The sequence below is a fragment of the Asterias amurensis genome, chromosome 2, assembly GCF_032118995.1.
Source record: "Asterias amurensis chromosome 2, ASM3211899v1".
Lineage (NCBI taxonomy): Eukaryota > Metazoa > Echinodermata > Asteroidea > Forcipulatida > Asteriidae > Asterias > Asterias amurensis.
In genome coordinates, this window is record NC_092649.1 from 1,189,885 (window position 1) to 1,198,353 (window position 8,469).

Sequence of the window (8,469 nt, forward strand, 5' to 3'; positions counted from 1 at the left end):
ATGATACTTTATTACTATTTATCATGGAAATGGGTCGGCATTGGACCAAAAGAGCCACAGCTCTCTAAGCCTCAAAGGACTATTTAATTATCTAACAATCCCCTTATTTCATCCTGATCACGAGGTGGCTGTTTAAGGGGCTTGAATTTAAAAAACTGTTGTGGTTTTGTTTTTGTTTTGGGTTTTTTCTCCTCAAACCTCGGCACCTTGCAAACTCGGCACCAAGAATGTCGGCACCATAAAAACTCTGCACCGGCCTTTTATCATCATCTTCCCATACTGTGCAGAAACCTCCTCTGGAGTATACTCGCACATTGACTAACAAACTCGGCACCAAGCAATTAAAGTTACCTCAAACTCGAGGAGTCAAGTGATTAAAAAATTAAGTCATGTCGTGTACACAATAACAACAACAATTGTGTTGTAGGAGTTTCAAGATAAGAATTCCGAACTTTCGAGAACATTTGGGTCCGCCCGCCATGTTCAGTCAACAAGTTTATAAAACGCTGTTTATAGGCTACTAGACTATACGGGCCTACAGGCTGAAATTGCGTCCATGTCGTTGAAAGTGCGGCGTCATTTTTGTGTTCTGGGCTTTGACATTTTTTACAAGGGTTTGTTTAGTTTGGTTGAGGGTTTTTAATGGATTGTTGCTTTTTAACAGAGCGTGATTTGCCGATAGCTGCCGGCCGTGGATGGGGGGACTAATTATTTATCGACGGTGCACACTCCTTTCGTCAGTGTTATTTTGTACCGTCCCGTACTTTATAACGTCGCTTCTATTTACTGGTAAAATTTACGATAACTATATTCCAATAATATTTGTAATGTTTTTACTATATAGCTTTGTAACAGGATCAAGCTTTTTATGGGACTATCGGTGGGACTGGACTTTTACATAATAACGAGGTCCACGCAGTGTAAAAATCTAACTTTTTCAACTGGCTGCCGAGTTTGTAGTTGTACATGGATTGTGCCGAGTTTGTGGGTGCCAAGTTTGCAAGGTGTCGAGGTTATAGGTGCCGAGTTAGCAAGGTGCCGAGTTTGCAGGTGCCGAGTTTGCAAGGTTCCGAAGTGACCGGTACCCCAAAAGAATATCAACACATTCTGAAATGAGCTGATTTAATGGGAGTACAATTTCAAACGAGTTCCCAGAATGAGCTTGGTATATAAAACGAATGCATTTTCGTTTAAATTGGCCGGGAAAACTTAAAGTCACCTGGAAATAGAATTTTTTTTTCTTTCAAACATAAGAGTATATGCTTACGAACAATAAAACAATTTTTTTTAGTAATTGTTTGTCACGATTTATATGTTTAAAAAATATATAAAGTTGTTTGGGGGCTGACTCCGCCTACCCCTTTTGTGACGTCATTCAAGGCAGACTTTGCCTGCAATGCGTATAGTAAACACACGTGTAAAGTACATGTACGTCCAAGTTGTGAGTTGATACATTTCAAAAAGTGTTTTTCTGCATTCAGCAGCAATACACCTGGTCGGCATTGTCGGGGAAAACAACTTTTTTTTTTTTTTTTTTGAAACGTACAAACTCACGACTTGGTCCGTACATGTACTTTGCAATTGTGTTTACTCTACGCATTACAGGCAAAGTCTGCCTCGATTGACGTCACGAACAGCGCCCTCTCGGGTCGGGGTCTACTCTTAAATTTGTAAATAACATAAGAACTGATTTTTTAAAACCTTAGTTAACTGTTTATTCACATTCAACTCATCAAAACACATATATTAGTGACAAAAGCTTTATTTTGAAAAAATACCACTTCCATGTGACTTTAAAAGGAAAATCAAATACAGGCCTATGAACGGTAAACTGCAAGAGTCTCCTGCCACGCACCGGCCAATACCAATATTAGGAGAATTGACTGAGTATGTAATGTATCGTAGCCTACCTTATACGGCGTGTCGTGTCCGCTTGCTTCCCGGGCACCTTGGCGGGATTCAAGCGGCGTCTGAAAATCATTGTTCCTCCTTTGAGATCCCGGACGTGCTTTGGATACTAAAACTGCCCTGCGATAATTTTCCGCACCTCGCCACCAACTTATCCGGCCTAAACTTATTCCCATTCCACATTTTTTTCTTACCTTAGATGAAGGGTTACTACGGAGCCCTTTAAAGGACATTCCAAAAAAACTATATTTTATTATCTCTTGCGCACGAGATAATTTAAAAAAACATTTTTTTAGTGTCCCCATATATGGGTAGAAAGATGTTGTAAAAGTAGAATACAATGATCCACACAACCATGCCTCGAAATTGCACGGTTTTCCTTTTACCTCGTCGACTAACACGGTCGGCCAATTATGGGAGTCAAATTTTTGACTCCCAAAAATGGCCGACCGTGTTCCTTTAAGTGGTTCGTATGCAAAACAGCAGTGGTAAAAAAAATGATAAGAATGAAACTTTTTTTTTGTGTAAATGGTTGCGCAACCATGTGATAGTGTAGGCATATATACCACAAAAAGGCCCCATTGAAACCAATCGTTTTGAGCCCGTACACTGTAAAAAAATTGGGTAAAAAAATGCCCAACCTTTTACCCAATTAAGGGCGAATAGTGAACTCCTCCAACTTTTGGGCAAAATATTACCCATCAAAGTTGGGCACTCTGATTGCCAAATAATTGGGTATATTTCCTCATCAATAGTTGGGTATATTTTGCTAACCAACAGTTGGGTAATATTTTGTTTACCCATTTTCTGGGTATTTAATACATTATCAATAACCCACTTATTGGGCGATGATTTAACCCTTTTCGGTGTTATCCAACAAATGGTGAATATATTTAACCCTTTGATTTACAGTTTCTCCTGTGATACGTCATACAACCAGGCATAGAAAATATCTTTTCCACGATGGCAAACGGTAGTGAGCTGTGACCTCGACATCTCTCTCAAAATCGAGAGGGTGCTCAGTGGTTTGTAGATGCTTTGGAAGGTTAGTTTTTAACTAAATACAGTTTGTTTCCTGTTCAGTTGTTGTACACAGTCGTGACAGTTGCAGCGCAAGCACACGCATACATGCCACAACCGGCATTGCACATAATGGCATGATGAAACTGAAACTAAAAACTGAAACTAATTCAACAGTAGTGTCGCTGTGTTGCTCGCTCTGCAACTGTCACGACTATGTACGACTGAATAGAAAACACAACTTCATATTTAGTTAAAAACTAACCTTCAAATTTGATCTATATCTACTGGACAACCCCGCTCGTCACAGCCACTCCTCCACTCGCCATGTTGGAAAATATCGCTATGTTTTTTATACCATACCCAACTTTTGGGCAACTCTTTGATCGTAGTGCGCATGATCGGATGATTTCGACCAACTAATGTGCATCATTTTAACCAACAATCAAAATTAATTAAAGTTACCCGAAAAGTTGCCCAATAAATAAGCAAAAGTGTAACCAACAGTTATGATAAATTCAGATTACGAATTATTTGCCCAACACTTGCCCAACTTTTGTTCCGCTTTTTAAACAAAAAATTGGCAAACAAAATGTTTGCCCAACAACACCAATTATTGGTTTTGTTGGGCAATTATTGACCAATAATTGTTGAAGTTACTTTGCCCAACAAATAATTTGACCAACGTTTTTGCAGTGTACCACCAACAGCGGCTGTTAGGCCTCCATGAATATTCGCTAAAGCTCATTCGCATGAAAAAGAGAATCTTCATTCTACTGAACTCCATAATAAAACAAACAATATATAATACTTTATTACTATTTATCATGGAAATGGGTCGGCATTGGACCAATAGAGCCACAGCTCTCTAAGCCTCAAAGGACTATTTAATTATCTAACAATCCCCTTATTTCATCCTTATCACGAGGTGGCTGTTTAAGGGGCTTGGATTTAATAAACTGTTGTGGTTTTGTTTTTGTTTTGGGTTTTTTCTCCTCAAACCTCGGCACCTTGCAAACTCGGCACCAAGAATGTCGGCACCATAAAAACTCTGCACCGGCCTTTTATCATCATCTTCCCATACTGTGCAGAAACCTCCTCTGGAGTATACTCGCACATTGACTAACAAACTCGACACCAAGCAATTAAAGTTACCTCGAACTCGAGGAGTCAAGTGATTAAAAAATTAAGTCATGTCGTGTACACAATAACAACAACAATTGTGTTGTAGGAGTTTCAAGATAAGAAATCCGAACTTTCGAGAAAATGTGGGTCCGCCCGCCATGTTCAGTCAACAAGTTTATAAAACGCTGTTTATAGGCTACTAGACTATACGGGCCTACAGGCTGAAATTGCGTCCATGTCGTTGAAAGTGCGGCGCCATTTTTGTGTTCTGGGCTTTGACATTTTTTACAAGGGTTTGTTTAGTTTGGTTGAGGGTTTTTAATGGATTGTTGCTTTTTAACAGAGCGTGATTTGCCGATAGCTGCCGGCCGTGGATGGGGGGACTAATTATTTATCGACGGTGCACACTCCTTTCGTCAGTGTTATTTTGTACTGTCCCGTACTTTATAACGTCGCTTCTATTTACTGGTAAAATTTACGATAACTATATTCCAATAATATTTGTAATGTTATTACTATATAGCTTTGTAACAGGATCAAGCTTTTTATGGGACTATCGGTGGGACTGGACTTTTACATAATAACGAGGTCCACGCAGTGTAAAAATCTAACTTTTTCAACTGGCTGCCGAGTTTGTAGTTGTACATGGATTGTGCCGAGTTTGTGGGTGCCAAGTTTGCAAGGTGTCGAGGTTATAGGTGCCGAGTTAGCAAGGTGCCGTTTGCAGGTGCCGAGTTTGCAAGGTTCCGAAGTGACCGGTACTAAAACTGCCCTGCGATAATTTTCCGCACCTCGCCACCAACTTATCCGGCCTAAACTTATTCCCATTCCACATTTTTTTTCTTACCTTAGATGAAGGGTTACTACGGAGCCCTATAAAGGACATTCCAAAAAAACTATATTTTATTATCTCTTGCGCACGAGATAATTTAAAAAAACATTTTTTTAGTGTCCCCTTAGGGGCTCCGTATGTTAACCTAAAGGTTACCGCATACAATACATCCAGAGAAAAGAGAGAGGAAAATAACGTTTGCGTAGCAGTCTCTCCTGTGTCTTCTTACCATCCGGCTAGGATTGCGAGCGTCCATAAAAACCCCAGATAGACCTATTTCCTTCGAGCAAGTTAAAGACACTAGACACTATTGGTAATTGTCAAAGACCAGTCTTCACAGTTGGTGTATCTCAACATATACATAAAATAACAAACCAGTGAAAATTTGAGCTCAATCGGTCATCGATGTTGCGAGATAATTATGAAAGAAAGAAAAAACGCCCTTGTCACTCGAAGTTGTGGCTTTTACATGCTTGATTTCGAGACATCAAATTCTAATTCTGAGGTCTCGAAATCAAATTCGTGGGAAAATTACTTCTTTCTCGAAAACCACATTACTTCAGAGGGAGCCATTTCTCACAATGTTTTATACTACCAACCTCTCCCCATTACTCGTTACCAAGTTTGGTTTTATGCTAATAATTAGTTTGAGTAATTCCAATATAGTGTCCACTGCCTTTAAGTAGGCTTTGCAATGTGTTTTTAGCGCCAATGTACATGTATTTATCTGTCGTCCACGCCAACCGAACATTACTCGCATAACTTCTCAACCATTGTTCCTTTATCTTTATTGTTCGTGAAATTCTGTACCAGCGTGTCCTTTGTGATGTACATGTATTTAGAAACGAATTGCGCAATATGTACCCGAAAACAAGAAACCTTATATGGGTGCAGTCGATAAATAATCTCCCGTAGCATATAGTGCAAAATGATAAATATTCATAAACACACGAAACAAGTCCCACAGCTGTTTATCCAGCTGAGGGAAATAATAATTATTCACTAACTCTTGAACTTTTAACCTCTGCTGGAGTTGATAATAGAGAGGCCCAATGCCCGTCGAGTTATTCTCCCTCCAACTCAAAACAAAAAATCCCTACACATTGTGTAATTTCCCCAAAGTCCAAGCATCAATCATGAAAATGTCCCCAACTCTCGGCAAATACGACCATTTATTTCAAGGCCCATGTCCTCCAAAATATCTCCAGTTTAAAGACACCCCCCCCCCCCGGTCACAATATTGGGCAAACTTCTTACACTGTATCCTTTTTTCTTGGGCTTTCAAACATGTCTAGAATGATGGTATTTTGAGGGCTACAACATATTAATGGTTCTACGTACTTTTTGTAGTTTTTCGTTGGTATGGTACCCCGACTACCAAGTCTAAGTTAGTCAGTAACAAAAGCGCCCGTCTATACCATGGGCTGAATGAAGAATCAGCTCATTCACAGGCTCATTCAGCCCATGGTAAAGACGGGCGCTTATGTCAATACTTTTCAGATAATGCCGAAAAAGACTGAATTTCAGAAGCCCTTTGGACTTGTAAATGCAGCTATATTAATCTGCCTTTGTTTACATATTGTATAGCGCCCTCTGTTGGTCACTGATGTTTACTCTTTACTCTGGAGCACATTGTTGCAGGCAGCCGGCCATCTTGCTGCATACACTAGCCATGTAAATTCGTCCTTAAATACAAGTCATAATAAGATGCAAGGAGGTATGTTTAACTGTTACTTTTCCTTTCATATAATTGTTTATATGCTCTCTTAAGATACATGTAGCATTCTGATTGATCAGTGATCTTTATTAACCTTTATTATCAGTGAGGTTTTTCCATGTTAAAAGTCATGTTTTATAGTCATGTTCAATGATTTCTTTCAACACAACACCCCTCCAGCTATAGACCTTATCGCAAATACCAATGCGCAAGCGCAGACTGTTGAATGAGGTGCATTGTGGGATATATATGAATCAAATTTTGCTACCAGCTAGACCACAATGCATCTAATTCCAAGCTTTACGCGCGCGCCCCAGTATTTGCGAAAAGGTCTATGAAATGGTAAGGCCCTCCGCCGCCCTCGGGTAAACAACTCCTTATAAGGGAATGCTTTGTGCGTGGCGCGTATCGCGTGATGTGGCACAACTGTCCCGGCCATTGCTCTCGACCAGTAGGAATGAAGAAACTGTCTTCTTATAAGCACAGGTGCAAGCTCGCGTGTCACGCCCATGTTTCAACACTTTTTACCGGTCATAAACAAAGGTTTATACACACCCACGTGACGCGCTCTCCACCAATAGGAATAGCGAAACTGTCCGAGGTATCTATGAATAATGCTTTAGTAAATACTTAACACAGGCGTAATTTATTTAACACCTGGCCACTTTGTGTAATTGGATTTACGATGTCTTTAACATCGTAAGTCACGTATTTCAAGATGGCAGCTGCAGGGAACCATGCGGGTCCCATGCGCCATCATTGTTTTCTTTGTTTTTGTGCCTTTAGCAAACCCTTACCTTTTAATTTAATATTATTTGTTTATCAAATCTATATGTTGTGCTCTAAATATGCCTAGAATTAATTATTTAAGTCATTCACATCCTGGTAGAAAATGAGTCAACATGTAATATTTCCCTTCGTACTTGCAGAATAAATAACATCACATCACGATACTACAAATGCCAAGTCATTTTTCCCAATTATTTGGCCTTAAAACAACTAAGGGTCACATGCATTTAAACTATATTGGTCCAATGCCGACTCATTTCCATGAAGCATTATCTCGTGTGTTTTATTACGAGTCCAAAATAAAGATTTTCTTTGTCATGCGTATGAGCTTAGCGAACATGAAATAACTGCTGTTGGTGACACGTGCTCAAAACGATTGGTTTCAATTTGATGAGCTATTTTTGTGGTATCTGTACACTATGGCATGGCTGCGCAACCCGAATGATGTTCTTTAAAAGATAATTTACAAACAAGTTTCGTTCTTATCATAAATGCCAATGCTTTTTTTTGGGGGGGGGGGGGGGTAAACACGTAGCCTTGCTCAAGGCTGTCGAATTATTCACTCCGAAAAAAGACCGCCGCTGTGTAAAAACCCACCCGTATTCACTGTGCGTAAAACCCACCCGTATTCACTGTGCGTAACATCGCACAACACGATGTACAATATCCGCATGCGGAGGCCGTCAGGCCGACAGCCTTGTAGGGTCTGTGTTGAAGCCACTGACCTCATTACTATAATAAGCGAAGAGTTCCTCACACACCACCACCGCGGAAGCATGATAGGGTCCAAAGGTCGTGATAAGGGAAGTGCGTGATTGGACGTCAAAATGAATAATTCATTTGCCTCACATCCTGTGTTGTCTGATAGGTCTGACGAACGATATACATATTCATGAGCTGCATACTAGCATATCCTAGAGCCCCCCCCCCCCCCAATTTCGTCCACTATTGGAATTTTTTCAATACAACACATTAAAACGGGAAGATACAGACCCGACAAGGCTGTCGGCCTGACGGCCTCCGCATGCGGTTAGTGGTGTACGAATGCGATGACTTGACGGCCTCCGCATGCGGTTAG